This window comes from Lacerta agilis, chromosome 10, assembly GCF_009819535.1.
Source record: "Lacerta agilis isolate rLacAgi1 chromosome 10, rLacAgi1.pri, whole genome shotgun sequence".
NCBI classification, from domain to species: domain Eukaryota; kingdom Metazoa; phylum Chordata; class Lepidosauria; order Squamata; family Lacertidae; genus Lacerta; species Lacerta agilis.
In genome coordinates this window covers 38,505,613-38,527,791 of record NC_046321.1, presented here as the reverse complement: position 1 = coordinate 38,527,791, position 22,179 = coordinate 38,505,613, and the positions used below count along the sequence as shown (strand labels likewise).

The 22,179-nt window shown below is 42.5% G+C and overlaps 1 protein-coding gene across 13 annotated transcripts in view; it reads right to left on the bottom strand.

Annotated features, from left to right (window-relative positions):
• The window catches only part of PPFIA2 (PTPRF interacting protein alpha 2), a 258,382-nt gene that overhangs the window by 149,892 nt on the left and 86,311 nt on the right, over positions 1–22,179 (bottom strand). Inside the window, exons 1-2 of one of the 13 annotated variants that reach the window (XM_033162608.1) lie at positions 9,378–9,530; positions 6,966–7,036 (exon numbers count right to left, since the gene is read on the bottom strand). The exons of the other annotated variants lie outside the window; for them this stretch is intronic. The gene's annotated coding sequence lies outside the window, so the exon portion shown is untranslated. Of the gene's footprint in view, positions 1–6,965; positions 7,037–9,377; positions 9,531–22,179 lie in introns of those variants that run through there. 13 annotated transcript variants of the gene reach the window in all.

Below are 22,179 nucleotides of genomic sequence, written 5' to 3'. Positions count from 1 at the left end.
TTGCTCTGGATCAGTAGTATCTCCCCTTTGGCATCTGCTCATGACAACAGGGGAAGTGGAGGGAGAGTTTAATTAATTCAGGGCTATAAATATCAAGGCAATTATGTCACTCGTAATGGTCTGAGTGTAAAAGAGCCAAGGTCTCGAACAGAGCTGTGGCCAGGCGTGTAGGATGAAGAAGAGCACGATGGCAGCTGTTACACAATAGAAATCTGCTTGTTCTCAGAGCAGAACATAACCAAGTAACATATTCCCACTTCCCGGGTACAATTTCCCCCATACATTCTCGCATGTTGTGCCTGCATGCTAGCCTTTTACAAACAGCAGTTTTCAAAAAGCGGGCCACCGTGAAAAGGATGCTATTTGGCACACCAGTTCCTCCTTGATCTTCTTCCCAATTTGTCATTTGATTCATCTAGGAGGAATTAGAGTTCCAGTCCACCTTCCCCCCTAGTCTATGCCACAGAAGAGGCTGGATGCCTCCCTACCTTTTGTGTTGTGTGTTCATTCTGATGTGGTAAAGAGCTAGGGTTTTTCATACTTAACCTTTGCCTTCCCTTGGGGGTTCATGGACCATACATTGAGAGCCAGTTGAAACTCAATTTTTCAATCCTGGCTTTGTGCCTTATTCTGGCTTCTGGCAAATACAACACTGGCCTGATCTGCATATGACGACAAATTATGGTTACTATGAGGCAGTGAACTGGAGCACACAAGTTCACAAGAAGAAGAAGAAGAAGAAGAGAAGAAGAGTTTGGATTTGATATCCCACTTTATCACTACCCGAAAGGAATCTCAAAGTGGCTAACATTCTCCTTTCCCTTCTTCCCCCACAACAAACACTCTGAGGTGAGTGGGGCTGAGAGACTTCAAAGAAGTGTGACTAGTCCAAGGACTACTAGCAGCTGCATGTGGAGGAGTGGAGACGCAAACCCAGTTCACCAGATTACGAGTCCACCGCTCTTAACGACTACACCATGCTGGCTCACAACAGGGCTAGGCACATATTAGCCCTATTAAGCACCTGCTCAATGTAGATTACATATTAATTCTGATTTATTGATGGGGCGAGGATATATGACATCACATCAAACAATTGTTACCTTACATTTTCTAGTGCATTTTCACACCACTTTCCTTACCACCAAAGTCCATTTTTGGGAGGGGTGGAGCAGGTGTGTTGTACAAGAGCAACAAGTCCACTTTAATTGCACAACCCAAAAATGCTGAAATGCTACTGAATCCCACCTGCAAACTGGTGACAGTTGGAAGTAGCCCAACTAAGTTAGGCCTGACAATGTTATGTGTCAGGCTGGACAAATCTTTAACCAGTTACTTTGATCCTCCCAAATGAAACCTATCTGCAGCTCTATGCCTGGCAAGGAGCATCAAAGTGAGAGTAAGCAAAAATGTGCACACAACTCTGGTCAGAAAACGCTATAAACTGGATTGCAGCCGATATCGCTAAGCATACCACTTCAGAAATTTGAAGCTTTCTAAGTCACAGCATTGCCAATCATTTTGTACAAGTGCACAAGCTTACTAACCCATCTCCAAAGCCATTATAGCTTCAGAGCCATCAAAAGAAATAGTGCACAAATGCATTTAAGCACATTGTACTTTCCCCCCCCCAAGCCCACTGCAAACATATTCAGATGGTAATCATTTAACCAGGCTGCCACATTGGAGGAAGATATGAGAAAGGTTATTGTATTCATACAGCAGCAGCAATAAAGATGCTGTTTTCAGACTTATCCATCACAAATTTTTATAGCCAGGTTTGAATACATTTGCACGCATACACAGGTGGGTTCTGACCTAAACAATGAGCACCTCTTAGCACCTTGTGTATGTAGTAACAAATTAAGGAACCGTTATCATGTGTGCTTGTTCTTCTGTGGTCACTTATGATATGGAGGGGTGTGGGGCAGGAAAAAGAGAGTGCCACAGGTTCCCCACCCCTGATCTGCACTGAATGGCAGCAACTCCAGGGTTTCATACTGGGGTCTCTCTCAGCCCTACCTGGAAATGCCAGAAATTGAACCTGGGACCTTTTATATGCAAAGTAGATGCTGTACCACCGAGTTACAACTCTTCCTTCCATCAAGCACTTCACGATGATTGAGAGTGTTGTTTTGCCCTTTCACTGCTATGCAAATTGTTAAGAGTATTGTGGTTTGCTGAAATCGATCGCTGTGAGCTTGATTCTATTGTTTTACTTGTATTTTAATTGTATGTATGTTGCTTTAGGGGCCTTTGGCCGGAGAGCAGCATAGAAATAAGCATGAACATTCCCATGTGCATTGGTTCTACACACTGCGGGTGGCATTCAACTAGGTTTTACTTAGAGTAGATCCATTGAAGCTAATGGTCCTAATGTCATAATGTTTAACAACAACCCCACCTGGGCTGCTTCCAATAAAACATCAAACATTAAAAACTTCCCTATATAGGGCTGCCTTCAGATGTCTCCTAAAAGTTGTATAGTGATTTATCTCATTGGTCCACTCAGAGTAAATGTTAGTTGAACAGCACCCATAATCTCTAGGCCCAATCTGAGACCCAGAGAAAGGAGTATGTGTTTCTGCCTGGACCAGGTAGTACTGGCTGTGCTTGGGTAGCTTGAACACACATCTAATTTTGGGGGGAAGGGGAGGGGGTTTCCCCACTTACAGTATGTGCTAAAGCATAAACTATTACACAAGTACATCATTTTTTATCTCTATTTTGCCAGGATATGTCCATTCAGAATGTTGCCAGTGCAAACTAGGAACTGAACCTCAGCCATTTAAAAGCCACACTTACATATAGGATTTCTGTTCAAATTACAGATGTGGGAGATAGAAAGCACAATGTGTAGAATCACTGGTAGTTTGTTTATAATGACTTTCACTATGAGTTTCAAAATTCCTATCTGCGTTTGCTGGAGGACTCCACAACTGAAGGGAAGAGTTTGGGGGTTTTCTAGTATCTATACTGGCCTTTCCTTGTTTTTTTGGAGAAAGAAATTAGCATAAAAGCACTGGAAGCACAGGGTCAACAGGGCTTATTTACCCTTCTTCCTGTTGCCAGACATCCTGTTTAGCACAAGCTGCCAATCAATGTCAACAAGTGGGCTTGAAAATAAGTTAACACAGGACAGCACCGTCTGAAATTTATTAAAATAAAATAAAATAATGCTGGCATTTATAGCCTTCTCATAAAGATGCCCTAAGATGGTCTGAAAGACAAGAACCTGAGTTTGAATTTGATGCTTAGATGTCTTGTGGAGTCTGTTTCTTCGGGTTATGTGTATTGAGGGGAGCGGGGGGGGGGGGGGGAATAAGCACATGCTCTCATCCAGACCTGTTTCTCTAATACCACATTCAACATAAAGTCTTTCATCAGAATCCCTGCAGAGACGGAAAGCAACATGAAGGGATGTTTACTGTCAACTGAAAGCTTTAAGGGATTTCTATCCAACTCCGTACACTTGCAATTATAGAATAAGACTGGGGAGAAATGTGTTCATTCTCACCCTCCTTAGACCATTTTATTCTGTTTCCCTTTGTAAGGAAAATGTTACTTCAGGGCTACAAACCACCTCTGAATATCACATATTGCAAATAAAATAAAATCAGGCATATTTTAAGGGGGGGGGAAGGTATGACAGCTGGAGTCCTAGGGTTGCCATATTTTGAAGAGCAAAAAAGAGGACATATTTGGAGACTTCTAACTATGGATCGCTATGACAACTCTCATTTTATATCCCCATGAAAAAGAGGACGTGTCCTGGAAAAAGAGGACATATGGCTCCTGAACACATACTCCATCCGCAACGATGTATAAATCCCACCCTCATTACATTTAAACACTTGGCAAATGGTTACAAAAGACCATGTCAGGTTGACACACAAATTACCGGTAGCTACTGGGGACAGGTCTATGCAAGCTTGTGCTATAATGCCAATGGCACTTGCCACTTCCATAAGAGACCTGTAATGGATCTATTACTTAGGCTGCAGTCCTAACCCACCTTACCTGGGAGCAAGCTCTGCTGAATTTAAGAGGACTAGCTTCCAAGTTAGGACCCACACTCTTTGCCAAGTTCAGAGTAAAGCCAGTGAAATCAATTAACTGCAGTTAATCATGATGAACAAAGTCCATTTCAGCAGATTTACCCTGGGTCTGTCTTAGTTGGAAGCAATCCTTTGTATATGTATTTCCTGGGTTGGGTCCTAGGTTTGTTGGTTGGAACATTATGAGGTAGTGATCCATAGGAACATGAAGCACTTTGCAGACATTCAATTTACAGCCCCCCGCCCTATCAACATGCAGTATTTTATAGGCACAGTAGATGCGTACAAACCTTTTAGCCCATTCAGCCCGGACACCAAGATCTAGCTCCGAGGGCCTTCTGGTGGTTCCCTCACTACAAGAAGTGAAGCTACAGGGAACCAGGCAGAGGGCCTCCTTGGTAGTGGCACCCTCCCTGTGGAATGCCTTCCCACCAGATGTCAAGGAGATAAATAATAAGTACAACTTTTAGAAGACATCTGAAGGCAGCCCAGTATTGAGAAGTTTTGATGTTTGACATTTTATTATGTTCTTATATATTAGTATTATTTTAGAGGATTCCTGTTTATGTGCATAGATCCCGTGTAGACTGCCTTCCCACCCTCTTCCCCATCCCCCACTCCATGCAAAACACATTGAATGTCTGCTAATGTGCGTCTTTTCACTGATACTCACCACCTGATTAATTCTCAGATAATACACCATAAAAGAGAGAGAAAAACTCAGCTATCTTTAACATTTGGATCTTGTAATTTTACAGAATGTAATTTACAAGACTTAGCTTCTTGTTTTATAGGCATGCAGTATTTTATATGCAGTTTCCAAATTTGTATATTTATTTTCTGAGCAGTGGGAAATGAGTCCCCTCAGCATACTATTGAGGAATGTTAACATGCCTTAAAAAAAAGAATTACAGCCTTCTGTCAGGTATGTTATGAGTATGCCCACAAAGGTGATTTAATTTTGTGTTGGGATGCCAACACCAAAGAACAAAACACTCAGAAGACAATGTTCATCTACATTGTGAGAAGTGTGAGAGACATATAATGCGCCACAAATTATGCTAGCAATATTCAGAGTTAAAATCTGTAGCAACATCTGTGCACACCAGGAAACAAAAGGTTCCCCCCCCTTTCCTACTGAACAGATAATCCTCAATCCTTTAGCCCCAGGAATAATCTCCTTCAAACTCTTTCCCCCAATATGGGATAGTAAGAACCACTTGATTTGGTGAATAAAGGAGACGGCGTATTTATTCTCCTTCATTTGCAAGTCTATAAATGTCTACTGCATTAAAGGAAATGCATAGTAAATGGTAGCATATCATTTCCCCATGCTATCCAGTCTCTGATTTGAGTTCTAAACTTGAAAATGCCCTTGGATCAAATCAGATGCACAACACACACACAATGGATGTTCATTGAAATTGGTATCCCAGCTGTTCTGTGCTACCCTTGCATCATGATCTTTATTATCACACTGCAATTTTAAAGGTGCTTCCAAAAGGTCCGATCCTTTCCCCAAAAAAGCTGATTAATTTTCTATATTTAAAACATGAAGAGGCACTGAGGAAGGGAGGGGTGAATTAGGCTATTTCCAGCCCAGGCCGCTTTCATATGTGCTCACCCATAAGTCTGTCACATCCTGTTTCCACATAATCGGCATTTTTTTAAAAAATCCACATGAAATTTGGCACCATGCTCTAACAAACTGAGCTATCCAGGCTGTCATAATGAGCAGCAGTTCCCTAAGGTATCAGGATGGAGTCTTTCCCAAGCCCTACCTGGAGATGCCAGGGATTGAAAGTGGGATCCTCTGGACAGAAAACATCTGCTTTGCTGCTGATCTGTGTTCCTTCCCTTGGAAGTGTAGATCATGTGAGCTCATATCAGAAATCCTCAAGCATCTTTACACTGCATATACAACTGAGGGTTGGTGCTGACCTTTACAGCTTTAAACAGCCTTGACCCTGTATAGCTGAAGGAGCATCTCAATTCCCATTGTTCAGCCTGGACACTGAGGTCCAGCTCTGAGGACCTTCTGGTGGTTCCCCCACTGAGAGAAGTGAAGCTACTGGGAACCAGGCAGAGGCCCTTCTCAGTAGTGGCGCCCACCCTTTTAGAAGTCATCCCTGTATACAGACGTTTTTAATGTTTGATGTTTTGCGGTGCTCTGATATTTTTCTGGGAGCCGCCCAGAGTAGCTGGGGCAACCCAGCCAGATGGACGGCATAAATATAAATATAAATATTAACAACAAATGACTCATTCTGCACATAAAAACCATTGTGTTTTTTTGCTACTCTGAGTGCTTTCTATCCAATGTAGTTTTTATAGGGAAAAAGGATTTGCAGATTCTAAAAAGTAAATTAAACACAAACATTTATGTTTAAAGTCTCTTTGGCTCACCCTGCCAAGCTGTTAAGTACCTATAATGCAAGTCCTGGAAAGATGTGAGATATACGTTTGGTGAGAGCACTCTTCTATTCTCTAGCTTAGAAAGGCTTTCTTTTGCTCCACTTAAGCTGTCATTTTGATACCTCATTTTTTTCTGATTGATTTCATGGTCATTTTTACTGTACTTTTAACGCACATTTTGTTTAAATATACTGCTTGACACAATTGTGCAAGAACCTTCTTGCACTTCAACACCAAAAAAAAAAAAAAAAAAATTAAGTAGGCTCAGGAGGAAGAAAGGCAAGGTGCAGCTTTCTCACACCAACAGTACATCTTCTGATGTGTGAACTCTGGCAGCAGGGACAATTTCAAGATCTTACACTTACTTTCTTGCAGATGGTATAAGCAATATTCAATCAGCTTTCCTCTGAAGCTAGAAAGTTCAGTAGGGGTCAGTGGATGAATGGTTTAACCAGGAACAATGACTCATTTTGGTAGCTATAATAATTCTACCTTTTCTTTAAGAAACAAGCTATAATTTGTGGGGTGATGTGACTGTGGGCAAGAGTCTTTGCTTCAGTGCTCTATAAGGCAAATCAGAAGCAAATATATGCATTTGTGTTCACTTACCAAACTGACAAGCATGTATAACTCCATCTGTTTTGCCAGAGGCTGGAATCATTGCTTGCTTCTACAGCTCTCAATGCCTACTCCCCCCGAACTTTTTGACAACTGCTGGCCCAGCATAGATTATAATTGAATATTAATTCAAGTTGTCCCTTAGTAATACACTTTAAACAAATTTATAAAACATGTACACAACAGCACAAAACTTGATTAAAATAGCCACCAGTTTGCCCATTCAACAAACACAACTTTCTCCTGCAAAACCAGGCAGACACAAAAAGACAAGTGCACACACTATTATAGGCAAGTCTTTCTGCTGTCTAACAATGAAGGGTGTCTACTTCACAATAAACCTAGAATCTTCAGCGTTCTATAATACTAATAAAAAGATAAAGCAGCCATGATGATCCTTTTTTTTTTTTAAATGAACACTCCAAAACCCACAACTGGGCCGTCCTATTATAAGGACCAACCAAAATGTTGCAAAATAGTGACATCCAGGTACTTCAGAATTCTTCATTAGATGGTAGGGTGGTGAGGAAAAATAAAAAGCACAAAATTAGACCCAGTGTTGTAGCCATAAGGTCAGTTTCTAGGCTCACTTCCAAGATGGAGATGGCAGAGCAAATCTCTGTTAGGTGCTGTATCAGGTTACATAGCTACAGTTGTGGGATAAAGAAGCAACAGTCATTCCCCATTTCTGAAAACACAATGGCTGGCTATTATCCAGGTTTGCCCCATGTTTTAAGTGAAACTCAAGAGTTAGGAAGAGAGCAGGAACAAAGAGCAATGCCGCAGCCTGTACACTAACAAAGATGGGAAATTATTCTGAGTGGTCCAAGTTGTTAACAAGGGCAAGCCACATGGAACATTTTACTCAAACACAAGAGGTTCCCAACAGACCTAATTCAGTGCTGGGTTTGATCTCAAAAGCCTGAAACAACCTGGGTCCTGGATAGTAGTTCATTGTCTACCTTCTGCCACTGGAACCTGCCCAGCATCTCTCAGGCCTCAATTCCTCCCTTACCTTGATTCAGAGGAAAACCCAGAAGGGAAGAGGAATCAACCATCCCCTGCTTCCAAGGCTTTGCTTAACTCCTCAGACTTCGAACATACTCTGCTCAATGCAGTCCTCACCACTCCCTTTTAAAAAAAGCAATGGCCCTTAAAAAAAAAAAAAAAACAGACAGCTTGTTGGAGGAGTGGGTTAACTGGTGCCAGTCTTCATAAAGCCTCTGCATGCTGTTAAGACAGCAGCTCTCCTTGGGTGACATCTAGGCAGCACCTACCGCAGTGACCTGTCCAGGGTGCTGGCAGATGATGCTTTTCTTTTCTGGCTGGGATCTTCCATAGCCTACATTGACTTGACTGTGCTTTTCTGACTATGATCCTGCTGTTACAGTAAGTGCCACTGCTTCAACCTGGGAGCATGGGAGTCATAAACCAATCTACGAAATCTCTCTCTCTCTCTCTCTCTCTCTCTCTCTCTCTCTCTCTCTCTCTCACACACACACACACACACACACACACACACACAGGTTCCTGTTCTATGTTCCCCATTAATCTGAACTGTGGAAGTTTGTAAGAGAGACACATGACCTCCTCTATGGTTGTACAACTTGTTTCCAATAAGGCTTGCCTTGACCCTTTCTCGACTGGTTTTTAGGTGTCACATGAAAGACTGATAAGCTTGCAGGACAAGTGAGTCAGCAAATAGTTGGGCTAATAAGCTAATAACAGATAACCTGAGAGGCAGGGTAGTAGCTTGGCAGAGAAGTAGGTTGGGGCAAACTAATGACAACTCCTTCTACTGCAGTGTTTTTCAACCTTTGGCCCCCAGATGTTGTTTAGGGGAGTTTTTAATGTTTGAAGTTTTATTCTGTTTTTAATGTTCTGTTGAAAGCTGTCCAGAGTGGCTAGGGAAACCCAGCCAGATGGGCGGGGGAAGAAATAAATAATTTGTTTATTTATTATATATTTGACAATCACATGGTTTCTGAATTTAATGAAATTCATATAAATAATAGTCCAACAACATCTGGGGACCCAAGGTTGATGAATGCTGCCTAATGCTATGCTGCTACAATAATATAGAGAGTAAGGCACCTAGATCTGACCTTTCAGTAGTCAGTTAACAATGTCAATTGGAAGATCTGTGTTGCTTTTTACTGAAGTAGTTCTACAACTTGGGATATAGTTTGCCTTGAAATCTTAGTCCTTTGGAGTTTTAGCCAAGTGTCATACTTGGCCCCATGAGCTTTCTTTAAATGTCAGCTTGACTGTGTCTGTAAGACTCACCCTACACTTTTCTTAGGATCAATACTATCCCATGATGAGGACATTTCAATAGATTTCAGCTATTTATCCTTTTACTATTTTATACCACTCAACAGTCAAGCACAATGGATTACAGCTATGGCTTTGTCAGACAAAGCATGCATTGAGTACAGCAATATGTCTCTTCCTGTATAATTTGTGAAAGCTGGGGATGCTATTGTATATTAGCAATATTCTGTTTGTCGTTTCTGTTGCTAGGATATGAGGATGCCTTTTTTCAAACCTTCCCACCCACCCTTGCCCCAGTCTATGATGACTTTGTCAATATTAGTCAACATTTCTTCACCCCAACTCTAAAAAATCTAAGATATTTTTACAGCTAATATGCAGTATTAAAAATGTTGAACTTGGCAGATTATTCTTGTTTTATCAAGCTTGATTCAGCAGATCATTTTAACAACTGACACTTTGTGACACAGAAGGATGTATATTTAGTTCCAATAAACCACTGACACCCCTCCTGCTTTTCTCTGTCATTGTTAATACTGACAGATAAGTGCTTACTCTGGTTCATTTTAGTTGCATCTATTCTGCTAAAAATACAGCATAAATGTGTTGAAATAGGGGATAATTCTAAATCTCTGAAAGCTAAACAAGAGAGTTACGCAACAGACAGAAGTATTTTGCAGATGTATTGATCATGTTCAAAAATGTTCCATAATAGTACAATTGAAGAGTAATGTACAAGATGTCATTTTATGTTAGCTGTATCAATCTTGCACTTGATATTAAAACATAAGAAGTTCCAACATAAGTTGGATCAGGTCAAAGGCCCATCTAGTTCATCATCTTGTTACATAGGAAGCTACCTTACACTTTTTACCAAATTGCAAACATGCGCTGGATTATGGAGAAAGCTAGAGAGTTCCAGAAAAACATCTACTTCTGCTTCATTGACTACGCAAAAGCATTTGACTGTGTCGACCACAGCAAACTATGGAAAGTTCTTAAAGAAATGGGAGTGCCGGATCACCTCATTTGTCTCCTGAGAAATCTCTATGGGGGACAAGAAGCTACAGTTAGAACTGGATATGGAACAACTGATTGGTTCAAAATTAGGAAAGGAGTACGACAAGGCTGTATATTGTCTCCCTGCTTATTTAACTTATATGCAGAATTCATCATGCGAAAGGCTGGACTGGATGAATCCCCAACCGGAATTAAGATTGCCGGAAAAAATATCAACAACCTCAGATATGCTGATGATACTACCTTGATGGCAGAAAGTGAGGAGGAATTAAAGAACCTTTTAATGAGGGTGAAAGAGGAAAGCGCAAGATATGGTCTGAAGCTCAACATCAAAAAAACTAAGATCATGGCCACTGGTCCCATCACCTCCTGGCAAATAGAAGGGGAAGAAATGGAGGCAGTGAGAAATTTCACTTTCTTGGGTTCCATGATCACTGCAGATGGTGACAGCAGTCACGAAATTAGAAGACGCCTGCTTCTTGGGAGAAAAGCAATGACAAACCTAGACAGCATCTTAAAAAGCAAAGACATCACCTTGCCGACAAAGGTCCGTATAGTTAAAGCTATGGTCTTCCCAGTAGTAATGTACGGAAGTGAGAGCTGGACCATCAAGAAGGCTGATCGCCGAAGAATTGATGCTTTTGAATTATGGTGCTGGAGGAGACTCTTGAGAGTCCCATGGACTGCAAGAAGATCAAACCTATCCATTCTCAAATCAGCCCTGAGTACTCACTAGAAGGACAGATCCTGAAGTTGAGGCTCCAGTACTTTGGCCACCTCATGAGAAGAGAAGAATCCCTAGAAAAGACCCTGATGTTGGGAAAGATGGAGGGCACAAGGAGAAGGGGACGACAGAGGATGAGATGGTTGGACAGTGTTCTCGAAGCTACTAACATGAGTTTGGCCAAACTGCGAGAGGCAGTGAAGGATAGGCGTGCCTGGCGTGCTCTGGTCCATGGGGTCACGAAGAGTCGGACACGACTGAATGACTGAACAACAACAACCTTACACTTAGTCAAACCATTGGATGCATTGTCTACACCAACTGGAAACAGCTCTGAAAGATTAAAGAGAAGGTTCTCTCCCAGACCTTTATGGAGATCCCATGGCCCTTCTCCAAGGGTGGCTGCTCAGATGACACTGAGAAGCCAGAAAGCAGGACTTAAGTACAACAGTAAAGATCTCTCTATTAAGCAAGTCTTATGCTCTGAGGCAAAAAAATAAACACACACCATTAACTATTAAATGCAATCATCTTGTTATTTCTTTTGTGAGAGGAAACGGAGCAGTAAATATATGATGATGATGATGATGATGATGATGATGAACTAGGCCAGGCTTCCTCAACCTCAGCCCTCCAGATGTTTTAAGGCTACAATTCCCATCATCCCTGACCACTGGTCCTGCTAGCTAGGAATCATGGGAGTTGCAGGCCAAAAACATCTGGGGTGCCGAGCTTGGGGAAGCCTGAACTAGGCTCTGCACATAAGACACAAGTAAGACACAGGTTCGGCCTTCAAGCTTCCAAATAAAAACAAGACAGGGGGGAATAGGGCTAAAGAGAAATTAGAGATGTGTGAAATCAGTGATGTGGTACATGAGATCAGCTAGAGTAAATGGAAAAGCTTTTATTCAGTGTCTCTGTACCAACGGAAGGAGTCAAGGGAGGAACACAGGAAGCTGCTTTACAGCATACATTTAAAGCAGCATCATACCACTTTAAACAGTCATGTTGTCATCATCGTCTCCCCCAAGAATCCTGGGAGTTAAGGGTGCTGAGAGTTGCTAGGAGACCCCTATTCCCTTCAAATGGGTCAATTGCTCTTCCCAGGGAACTCTGGGATTTGAAGCTCTGAAGGGAATAGGGGTCTCCTAACAACTCTCAGCACCCTTAATTCCCATGATATATATATTTTTTTTGGGGGGGGGAGCCGTCATTGTTTTAAGTGGCACTGTTTTAAATGTATAGTGCAAATGTCAACCAAGTCAGGCTGCTGGCTCATCTACCTCAGTACCGGCCATGGTTTGACAGGGTCTCACCATGCAAGGCAGTTGCTGTACCACTGAGCTACAGCCCTCCCACTTGAGGAGAAAGGGTGCTGCTGGAGAACTGAAGATACAATATTAAGTTTGTGGGTGACAAGCGTACCAGAGGAGTGAGGGCAGCACAGAGTAAGAAACAAACGTAGAAAGATATTGCTAGAGGAAAAGAATTCAACACTTACACACTGCCCTTCCTTTAGCAGCTGTATAATTAGGTGCCAAACAAACAAAAAGTTACCTTGCGTAAGCTCCAAGCATTTGGAATGTAATTGTCCACTTCTTCTTTTTAAACTATTTCCATTGAATCTCGGTACCTGCCTCTTTTTGTCACTGTGCTGTTCAGTGGTGTGCAGTCAGTGGGCTGGGGGGGGGAGAGAAGGCTAGTCCCCTAAATGTTCCCCTGGCACCTCCTTCCCAAGGCCTGGGAAGTTTGTGCCCAGCTTAGGGAGAGAGGCATGATGCTCCAACGAGTCCAAGAGTCCTGTTGCCACCTTGCCACATCCTGCCTGGCTTTGGGAAGGAGGCAGGAGGGTTCCAGCATCCTGCCTGAGGCATGGTGCCTCCTTTCCAAAGCCCAGGAAGCTTCTGCCTGGTTTATGGAGGGAGGCGCAATGCTCTCCTGCATGATGTCAAGACATTTCTTCCCTTTCCCCCACGCTGCAATCGCTCTCACAAGCTGGTGCCTCTGGCCCTAGCTGTTCCTCTACACAAAAATTCACCACATGCCACCGCTTCAGTTGTAGGCAAAGTTCAGGTTCCTCTAAGAGAATCCTACAAAACGGCACTTGAAAATGCAAAATGATTCCTCTTTTTGAGGTAATGTCCCGTGTCATGAACTAGGCTGATCATTTCATTTCTACAAGATTAGATACCTTTCATAAGAAACTCCTCCTCTGGATAGTCCTGAGGGAATATTTTGGGAGTCCGTCTGTCATCAGTGACAATTTATTTTCCTAGTTTGACATTTTTATCTTTAAGGAGAAGCACTTTCTGCATAACATAAAGAACAGCATCTGCAATGAACAGGCTACCCTCTGCTATGAATGCCAATCTCATTTCCAGTTTTTTACAGTACAGTCAACAAAAGCCAAACATATAGTGCTAATGTTTCACTGTATGTTTCACTGTTCTGTTCTTCCCCCAAAGAATCCTGGGAAACTGTATTTTACCCCTCACAGAGCTACAATTTCCAGCACTCTTAAGAAACTACAGTTCCCAAGTTTCCTGAGCCATGTGTTTTAAATGTACTGTGTGTGCACAGCCAATGGTTACAACACTTTAGGGTGGGAGGGTGTGTTTCTAAAACTAGGTTTGGAGGCAATGATGGGAGGCTAGCAAAAACCTTGTTTGACCCCAAGTCTCCCCACAGTGCAAAATATGTGATTTATTGTCAAGATATAATAGCAGAGGCTGAAAAGCTATTTGCATATGTGGATTAATCCTGCATTGACACAGAAACAAGTATGAAGCACATATGGTTTGCTCCAGTTTCACCAGTATAATACTTAAAACACAAATTAGCATCTCCTCCTCACCGTTATAATGACAGCAGAAAGGGGTTTTTATAGGAACGCATTGCACTCATATGGCTAAGCACACAATTTTCTTCAGCTGCATGTTGGCATAGAAGAGGCTTGATTTAATTCTTATTTCAAAATATTAATAGGTTACATTTTTAAAATAAAACTTTCTCAAGGTGGCTTGCATGAGAACCATTTAAAAGTACCACTTCAACAATTAAAAAAACAAATAGCAGAGAGAAAACACACACTACAATTTCTCTAAGACACGCACAATGTTAATAGACAACCAATAGTAATAGTAGTAGTAGTAGTAGTAGTAAATTTTTATTTGTATCCCACCCTCCCCAGCCAAAGCCGGGCTCAGAGCAGCTAACAACAAGTAAAAATAGCACAGTGTACATAAAATCACACAGTCAATTAATTAAAATACATTCTAAAATCAATTCAGAATCAAATGAATGGCAACCATTGGGTTAGAGTTCTATGAGGATTACAGAAGGAGAGAGGGGGTTAGTCTGTGCCTTGGCCAAAGGCCCTAGTCTCTTGTGACAGAGCGTTCCACCAGATCGGGGCCACGGCCGAAAAAGCCCTGGCTCTGGTCGAGGCCAGCCTAACCTCCCTGTGGCCCAGGATCTCCAAGATGTTTTTATTTTTAAGACCATAAGGTCCTCCATGAAACATACCAGGAGAGGCGGTCCCGTAGGTACGAGAGTCCTAAAAGAGGAAAAAATAAAGACTGTGTCCTGCCTATAATATAATTTTAGCCAAACATCATCTAAAAAGCAGGACTGGCCCTACCATTTGGCAAAGTGAGGCAGCTGCCTCAAGCAGATGATTTTGGGTGGTGATGAGGTGATGGAGGACAGAGTTGTGTATACCATGCAGCCTGCGCCCCCCCCAACTCCAGGTTGGTTCCCTCTCCTTAGGTGAATAAAGTTTCCCCAGCACCAGTACTGAAGTAAGATCCAATTGCCACTGAGGTCAGTTTCTGTATGTTGAACAGGGGTGTCCTTTTGCCCTCTGCCTCAAGCAGAAAAATATATTGGGCCATACCCTGCAGTACAGGCAACCCTTCATTTTTGCATGTTCAATAAGTGCCTGACTGTGCATACATGCATTGCGCCAACCCAGAAATGACCTGAAAATGTTACAAAAACATCACAAAAAGGGGTGGAACAGGGAGGGGTAGGGTGGAATAGGGTGTTTGCAGGCTTTTCCACTGGTGTTTCAAATATACACGATTCCACTTAAACACTTGGAGCCTAACCCCTATGTAAATGGGGAGTTGCCTCTGTGTGTGTGTGTGTGTGTGTGTGTGTGTGTGTGTGTGTATTCCTCCTGCATAGGCAACCCACATCAAAAACAGATTTCCAAAAACCTCCTGAAGTGTGGCCGCTTTCTAGAGGTCAGCTGGTAGTGGATCCCAGGGTCTTTCTTTCATGGTAAAAAGCGGTTTAGTAATAATTTCCGGAACCAAGTAGGAAATTGGCAGCAGGAGCCCCTGATTGGCTTTTGGGACTCCCTGTTTTTGCCTACTTGACACCAGAATTCAAGGTAAGTGAAAAGTCCTTGGTGAGATGGAATGTGATGCAAAGGGTTCCATTTTTGACCAGATCTTTGAGGTGCTGCTCTAGGGAGTTTGCACGTGGTCTAGGCTGCAACTCATGATATGCATCATAAGGTCACACAAGGTTTCTGCATATTTTTTGGGGGGTGATTCACACACCCCGCTGCAAAAGAAGTTAGCTATTTTACATGGTTGCTTCAGAAAGCAAAACCAAAATTCCAATTTTTCCCATTCAAAATATAATTTCATCAAGATAACTGACTTTTTTTTAGCACCTGACAGTTGTGAAATCCTTTCTGTAATGACTGGTCAAAGTTTAATTACAGATCAATAATTTGACTGTTTTTAATACACTTGAGTAAATTACAGAAGGGTACTTCATCTATCATTGTATTTCCATAGAAGCTTTCCCTACTGCAGTCAACAGCCTAACATTTAGCATGGGAAAAGCAAAGTGAATGCAATTATACCACGCCAGTGTGATGTAGTGGTTAAGAGTGGTAGACACGTAATCTGGTGAACTGGGTTCGTGTCTCCACTCCTCCACATGCAGCTTCTGAGTGATCTTGGGCTAGTCACACTTCTTTGAATTCTCTCAGCCCCACTCACCTCACAGAGTGTTTGTTGTGGGAAAGGAAGGGAAAGGAGAATGTTAGCCGCTTTGAGACTCCTTTCAGGTAGTGATAAAGCAGGATATCAAATCCAAACTCTTCCTCCTCCTCCTCCTCCTCCTCCTCCTCCTCCTCCTCCTCCTCCTCCTCCTCCTCCTCTTCCCTTGTTCTAGCAGGAGGGATTTCAGGCCTTCAAGGCAGCCTTTGCATCATCAGTTTCGTTTGGAGTAATGCATGCTGGAGACTTGTAGTATATTTGTGATAAGATACAATAATAATGATTTACTTATTTGCCAATTGGAGAGTTGTTATGGAGGCACAAAGCAGCACAGAAACAGACACTGGAAGCCTGAAAGCAAAATCAATCCTGTCAGGCCCGTCTTAGAGGGATCTGCCGCCCTGGCGCAGCGATCCCTCGGCGCCCCCAGCCTGCCGCCTCTCCGCCCGCCTCCCTCCCGCGCTGGCCGCCCCTCGGGAGGGGGGGTGGGCGAGCGGGGGATGAGAGGCGTGGCGTTGGAGCGGGCGCCCGCGCTCCGGCGGATGAGGGGCGGGCGGACGGGCGCTCGCGCACCGGCGGGAGGGCGGGCTGCAAGCCGGCGGGGGGGCGGGCTGCAAGCCGGTCGCCCTCGCCTCCCAGAGCCCCAGCTGGAGTGCTGGAAGGCCGCGCAAAGCCCCGCGCCGCTTCAGCGCTCCAGCTGGGGCTCCGGGAGGCGAGGGCGGGCGGCTTACAGCCCGCCCGCCCGCCGGCGCGCGAGTGCCTGCCTGCCCATGGGGGCGGGGGCGGGTTGGGGGGGGAGCCCGGTATGCCGGCGGGCTCACGGGGGCGCCCCTGGGGTGCCCTGCGCCCTGGCGCGCCGCGCCACCGGCCTCTATGCGTGAGACGGCTCTGAATCCTGTCCTAAAAAATCCAACTCAGCTTTTTTCCAGTCATATATTGGCTTTCTATTTTCTCTATGGTCCATAAACACAGATGAGGAGAATGGGTGGGAATAATGCACAACTTTATTCTAGACCAGGGGAGACAACTTGGTGCCTTCTAGATGATGTTGGACTACAAGTCTCATAATCCCTGACCAATGGCCAAGTTGACTGCAGCTGATGGGAGTTTGAGTCTAACAACATATGACGTGCCACTATGTTGGTTACCCTTGTATGTAAAGTACTAGAAACCTTTGTAATTAAGCAGTATATAAATAACTTGAATTGATAAAGTATCTACTACATCATTCTCTAGGTAAACAGTAGCCAACATCCAGATGTTGCTAGACTTCCATGGCCAAATGGTCAAGGAAGATGGGAGATGTAGCTCAAAATACATCTGGAAGGGCCCATGTTGGCTAGTCATATTCAAGTCTTTTATAGTCCATCAGACTCCTCTGAATATTAGGGTTTATAATCAGTTTTCTTAAAGGAATGCCACTAAATCATGGATGCTATCTCCATTCACACTAAAGGTAAGAGAAGAGCCACTCTGCACAACAGAGCAGCGCGAGTCTCTACAATATTTCGTTTCATAAATCTAATAAACTCAGTGTCAATGAGGCACTGATAAGCACACATCCTTTTGACTGATAAGGGAATTTCACACAACATTTCCAATTATCTGCACACCATTGTGAATGTATTTCAACTTGCTTCTACAGGCAGATTGCTCAAGTGCATGCCAGCCCCACAACATTTCAGAAGACAAGACTAATATTGCTACAATCACAAAACAACCCAACAGGCTAAACAACGTATCTATTCAAATGTCTTGCGCTGCCTAATGTTGGTTGCACAATGAGATGCAAGAATGCATCCTCTAATTGAAGTTTATTGTTTTTCCAAGGAAAGCCTAGAGTAGGGATCAGAAGCCCACAAGCAGAAATCAGCTGGGCTCAGAAGCAGAACACAGAGTTGTGGTGGCGCCACAGTTCCTGGTACTTTTACTGTCACCAGCATCGCTTTAGATCCAGATGGGACAGCAGTCTAACTTCTTTCTTAGCTTAGTACAAGTTAAACTGCGATACAAAATTCTGAATCTGGAAATTCCCCTTACTTGGGCCAAACTAGATGTGACATGAAATGGCTTCAGTGGAAGATTTTCCCCAAAGCAAACATCTATGAAGAAGGAATTTTTCTCAGGGCTGTTGCTGTGGAGGAAAAGGTTGATTTCTCTCCCCACCCCCTTAATTATCAGCCTGATGCTATTTGCAACACACACACACACCCCACACACACACCTACATGTTCAAATCAGTGCAAAAACTTCAGCTTCATGTAGAGTTTGGCTCTTCTGTTCAACTTGCATTGCTGAACGAATGGTACACTTGAATAATACGTTTTTCAAATAAAGGTCCCATTGAACTTTTGAAATTGTACATCATACATGATTTCTGAGCACAGGTTGAAGGTTAAAGCTCACCTTCCCTGCACATGATGTACATGTGTAGAATTGTCTATGCAATTAGAATTCTGAAGCACATGGGCTCTGTTCTGACCTTCAAATACCTGTGCACTGATTTGATGGGCAAGAACATCGTCCCACACAACCAAAAATAGAATTGTACTTATACCTATATGTAAGGATGTGGCGTGAATGCACTTGAAATGCACTTTGCTGGCTACCAGATCTCAAAAAGGGTATCACAGAGCTGGAAATGTTGCAGAGAAGAACACCCCAAATGACCAGGGAGTTGGAGAAAGTGTCCTAATGAGGAAAGGTTGGGGTTGTTTGTTTTTTTTTTTAAATTTAGAAAGCGGGCAAATAAATGGGGGACATAGGGTTGACATATCTGGAATACCACAGTCGGAAGCAGTGTCTGGGCAGAAATCGCAAAATATATGGACATACGGCAATCCATGTCGTCAGTGTCGTTTTGGGCTATTCCCCCCCCCCCCAAATAGCTCAAAAACTTCCACTGTTCGAAATATGACAACAGTAGGGGGACGTGATAAAATGTAACATTTTGCACTGGGTGGGAAAAAAAGAGGAAAGTTTCTCTCCCTCTTATATAATCCAGAAGCTGGAGATTGATTCAGATCAGACAAAATACTAACTCTTTGGTCACTGGTGGGAGGGACTGTTTCGAATCATAAAAATGTTGATGTTTTACATGACTTTTCTTCTCCACCCTTTTTTCTTTTATGGTATAGTGCACTTATGTTTATGTTTTTAAAAGTGAGTCGCTTAGGCAGCAAGTGACAAATAAGTGCAATAACTGGGAATGAGAATAATAGGGGATTGTTTTTTTGTTTTTTTTTACCCAGAGCATAGTTACATTTCGGAATCAGCTAACAGAAGATGTCGTGACTGCTACCGACTTAGAAGGCTTTAAAATTCAGGCTACCCCCAAATGCGAACAGCCACAGGGCAAGGCTATTTCCCTCATGTGCTGGTTGTGGGTTTCTCAGCATCATCTGGTTGGCCACTGTGGGGAACTGGAAGCTCAACTAGATATCCCCTTGGTCTGCTCCAGCAGGACTTTTTTTATGTACATATTCCTAACAACACCAACACTGAGCATGGGTAGACTGTCTGAAATGGGCTACAAAGCTACTTTGCAATGCAGAAGCAGGATATGGACATCTACTCCACACTTTTAAAGAAATGGAGCTATCGCTTCCTATTTAGAAAGGTTTTATTTTCATAGCAGTACGGCACCATCTTTGTCCACCCGAATAATGTGACACTCATCAAGGGAAATATGAAGTATCCAATATTCAACTGCATGTTAAATTTAACACATCTCTTTCCTTTACTCAATATGGCATAAAACACAATCCATTCCTACTGTCACATGGCATCTATGTGCTCCTGTGTGTGCCCTACCTGAGCATTCCCTTTTAGTTACAGGTAGGTAGCCGTGTTGGTCTGCCATAGTCGAAACAAAATAGAAAGAAGAAGTGTGAAGTATCTGAAGAAGTGTGCATGCACACGAAAGCTCATACCAAGAACAAACTCAGTTGGTCTCTAAGGTGCTACTGGAAAGAATTTTCTATTTCATTCCCTTTTAATTGCTTTGAATGAGAAAACCCCACTGGATCCTCCTTTAGAGAACTGTTCTGATCCCAATAAGCAGTTCAACTTTGGATGAAACAGGATCAAGTGTGCATAGCGATCTATTCAGGTGGAAAAAAAAAATGTATGTGTAGATATGTCATTTATAGATACACAGATGTTTAAATATAATCATTAAACAATTAAGTAATGTAAATCGCTTCCGGAACATTTAGCATTTTACTATGCATCAGAAACTGATTTAAAAGGTGCAGGTTTTTGGTTTTTTTTTTCTTTTAAAAGAAATACTCAAATGAGGTTATATTTATTCACTTTCATTCATGTGGTAAATGAAAATTTAATTTTATAAACACTGAAACTAATCTGCAGGAAAATGTCCACATTAACATAACCAGCTGGAAAAAATACGCAAGAGGAAGAACCTCTGATTGTGAATACTTATTGGTGGGATTGCCATACTCTTATGGAGCTTTTCACCACTGAGGGTCTTTTATGTACCAGCTCCTAGTCTTTTTTCTTAACTGTACTGTACTCAAGAAAATATAAGAAAATAATTGGCACAAAGAATAAAAATAGGCAGGTGATAAAACACATACAAATGTAGCATTTTGCTAAACTGCATGTGCATTTCATCACTTTGTAATTAAACTCAGCATGTAAAAGAATACATTTGAAAAGGATAGATTTCATTTAAAAATCCACAATACCTTCTCCTCTGCCTAATGGATAAGCAATAGCAGGAAAATTTATATAAGGGAAATATGACTCATATGCCTTGTGTGTTTAACAATATCTTATTTCCAGTATGTGCGTGTCTGTTTCTATATATAAATATATAAACTTTGCTGGCTGGAAATGCTGAATATGCAAATGTGATGCAGGCTTATTTTAACAGTATTACTTGTAACTATTAGCAAATATCACATCTGGACTAATTTTAAACACAAAACATCAGCAGGACTATTAATAGATTTGAGGCTACTCACACAATTAAACAGTTGCAGATTAAAGGGATTAGCGCAGGAACCCAGTTTTGACTGAAACTTAGCTGATGATCAAAGTGTTTAGAAAGACACATAACAAGTCAAGGGGTAAGTGAGGGAATTATGATGAACTTGTGGTCAGTATAAGAGACAAAAACTGAGGGTGTCAGATGGAAAGGGAAATAATTCTCTTCCACCCCGGCCCCCCATGATATTTCAAGCTCTGTCGCCCAGTTCTACAGATCCACATATCTACCAAGTAGCTGCTCAACTGCAGTGACACCACAGTAAATTCAGTGGTGCAGATCCGTCTTCTGATGCAACCAGTTTGTCAAAATCCCATTATCCCATTGTTATAATTCACACCCACACTGAACCAACCCTATGTAACTGGATCTATGGTAAACAAAAGCTGATGCCTTCTGAGAGCTGTCTCAGGTCTGTTTCCACCCCATTTCACTTGTATTGGGCCCTACGCTCACCAGTATAGGCGCTTTGCATTTAACATGTGGTGGAGAAAGTGCTTGCTGGTACAACAATGTTTACAAATGATGAATGAGATAGTGCTCTTCTTGAGAACTCTTGCACAGTCCATAGCCTCAAATCCAGTTCCGAGGGCAACTTAGTGGGACTTGAAGAACAGTATGGTTGACTGGGTCCCTCTGCCCCACCAATGCTCAGTATGGCATGCATACTATAAACTCTGTTTAATGCCAGGTTGTAAAGGAAGAAGTGTGGGAATGTAAAACTAGTCACAACATCTTGTTCGAATGCTCTTGGGTCTCATGAAACATGGTATCCAATGGCAAAGCTACAATCTGGGCCTTCGATTTATGGCCCAGGAGTGGACCAGAGGGAGAAGGTTCTCTAATAATAATAATAATAATAATAATAATAATAGTCTTTTTTATTATATCCCACCCATCAGGCTGGGTGTCTCCAGGCACTCTGGGTGGCTTCCAGTGCTTGTAAAAAGTATAAAAAATAAAGTAAAAAATAAATAAAGGACCCTTGGGTGGTTAAGTCCAGTCAAAGGTGACTATGGGGTTGTGGCACTCATTTTGCTT